This window comes from Salvelinus sp. IW2-2015, unplaced genomic scaffold (assembly GCF_002910315.2).
Source record: "Salvelinus sp. IW2-2015 unplaced genomic scaffold, ASM291031v2 Un_scaffold987, whole genome shotgun sequence".
In the NCBI taxonomy this organism is placed as follows: domain Eukaryota; kingdom Metazoa; phylum Chordata; class Actinopteri; order Salmoniformes; family Salmonidae; genus Salvelinus; species Salvelinus sp. IW2-2015.
Window position 1 is genome coordinate 396,534 of NW_019942673.1, and position 2,910 is coordinate 399,443.

The following is a 2,910-nucleotide window of genomic DNA, read 5'->3' on the forward strand; positions in this document are numbered from 1 at the left end:
GTTCTGTGGGAACATATACAGCCCATTTTCCAGCCCCAGCTTAGAAGGGCCCAAGCTCATTGTAGAGCTCTGGAGAGGAAAAACGGTGCTTAGGAGGAGGAATATTTTGCCGTGGTATGTCATTATTTTGCAAATTCTATTATCTCATCATGTTTGTCTTCTTGTAATTGCAGCTAATTAGGGGGCTAGTTAGAGGCCTGGCTTTGAGGGCGGCTTTGCAGTAAGGAGCGCACGCATTACCGGCTCGACAAGAGAGGAAGCACAGAAAGGGAGATTAATGTGGTTACCTTGACGACCACTGGCTTCATCTGCGAGGAACAAATGCATTTTTTGTTTTGGATCAGTTCGTATCAACAGAATGAGCTGCCTGCCTGCGCTCCCTCGGTGACAATGCTGAATTCTGTCGAACCCAACGGGCTAGGCTCTCTACCCCCTCGCCCTCACCTCACCTCCCCCTGCCGCCCGATATACCCCTGTCGCCCCCAATCACTCTATCCTCTGAGCTCCCTCCCTCCTCCCATGCTGTCTGTGTATCCGTCCTTCCGGCGGGCCCTGAGTAAAAGCTAGCGCTCTCCAGCAAATGTTTGAGAGAGTGCTCTCACACACCCCGTCGTCAGATGAAAGCAGGGTGTGTGGTGTGTGTGTCCCATGTTCTGAAGAGGTCATGGCCTGTCACACACAGAGCTGTAGGTTACTCCCCAATCCCTCCAGGCTCCAAAGCACTTCTGAAATAATAGTCCCTCTCTTGTCTCTCCTTCCCTCTGTCTTCTCTCGATCTCCTTCTCTCTCTTCTCTAGGCTGTTGAAGCAAGCAACACTAGGGGAGGCCCTTCATCTCAGAGCAGGGCCCCAGGCTCCTGTATTTATGTGTGTGAGAAAGAGAGAGAAGAGAGTGAGGAGGGAGAGATATTGATCAAGGGAGCTGTGTCTCATACTGTATACCCGGGAAACGAGAGAGACTGAGTCAAATGTATTTGACTTTGGTCAGAAAGAACGAAGTCAGGACAATTATGTTGAAAAAGAGAGAGAGGGAAGAGAGAGGGGGGAAGAAAAAGAGAAGAGACTAGGCTGCAGATCACATGTGACGGTCAATTGTGATCCTGAGTTAAAGAGCGTTCTGAGCACGAACACAATGTCAATCCTATCTGGGTTTCACTTTAAACTGGGGGGATTTAGAAAAGAAGAAGGATACAATTCAGGGATGCCAGAGACATCTGCCCCATGCGGCACAACAAAAAACTCCATGGAGATCAGCCTATTTACACCACTAGACACTGGTTTACAGAGTATTGGGCTCAGTGGGAGGTGTGTTGTGTGTGGTGTGTGTGTGTGTGTGTGTGTGTGTGTGTGTGTGTGTGTGTTGTGTGTGTTGTGTGTGTGTTGTGTGTGTGTGTGTGTGTGTGTGTGTGTGTGTGTGTGTGTGTTGTTTGTGTGTTTTATAAACACACCGGTTACCATAAAGGTAAAGAGGAGATATAACCCGGTTCAGAAGATCCACCGTTCTGTCAGATGACCTGCTACAAGGTACAGACGCTTTCATCAGCYTGACTGTGGYWCACAYTCTTTTGATGTCTCCGCTCCCATCATTAACAACACACACTCATTAAGACAAACACACACATTCACATGCACACTTAAATCTAGATATTCAAAAGCCGACCAAATCAAGAGTATGTTGTTTCCTCCTCTGTCCTCTCTCTCCTATTAGTGTCTTCCTCATGCAGTATCATTAGTATGTGATAATTGTGAAGTAGGCCAATTAGTCGCAGTGTAATTGCATCCAAACATCAACGTTGAAAAATATAGAGGTGTCCTCATTTATTCCTGAGAGAATCGTGTCAAGAGCGACTTACAGTCAATTAACATGTTGGCTCAGTAGTTGTTTTATTGTAATTTAGCCCACTGAGTACAAAAATATATTTCAAAAAAATATTAAACATACCTTTCATAAAATATMATGGAAATATCTGCATCTGAGATATTTTTGGACTTCAAATATGTTATTTTGAACAAAAATGTACAGTTGAAGTTGGAAGTTTACATACAGTGAATTATAAGTGAAATAATAAGTGTATCACAATTCCAGTGGGTCAGAAGTACATACACGAAGTTGACTGTGCCTTTAAACAGCTTGAAAAATTCGAGAAAATGATGTCATGGCTTTAGAAGCTTCTGATAGGCTAATTGACATCATTTGAGTCAATTGGAGGTGTACCTGTGGATGTATTATAAGGCCTACCTTCAAACTCAGTGCTTCCTTGCTTGACATCATGGGAAAATCAAAAGAAATCAGCCAAGACCTCAGAAAGAAAATTGTAGACCTCCACAAGTCTGGTTCATCCTTGGGAGCAATTTCCAAATGCCTGAAGGTACCACGTTCATCTGTACAAACAATAGTATGCAAGTATAAACACCATGGGACCACGCAACCGTCATACCGCTCAGGAAGGAGACACGTTCTGTCTCCTAGAGATGAACGTACTTTGGTGCAAAAAGTGCAAATCAATCCCAAAACAACAGCAAAGGACCTTGTGAAGATGCTGGAGGAAACAACAGGTACAAAAGTATCTATATCCACAGTAAACAAGTCCTATATTGACATAACCTGAAAGGCGGCTCAGCAAGGAAGAAGCCACTGCTCCAAAATCGCCATTAAAATGCCAGACTACGGTTTGCAACTGCACTTAGGGACAAAGATCATACTTTTTGGAGAAATGTCCTCTGGTCTGATKAAACAAAAATAGAACTGTTTGGCCATAATAACCATCGTTATGTTTGGAGGAAAAAGGGGGAGGCTTGCAAGCCGAAGAACACCATCCCAACCATGAAGCATGGGGGTGGCAGCATCATATTGTGGGGGTGCTTTGCTGCAGGAGGGACTGATGCACTTCACAAAATAGATGGCATCATG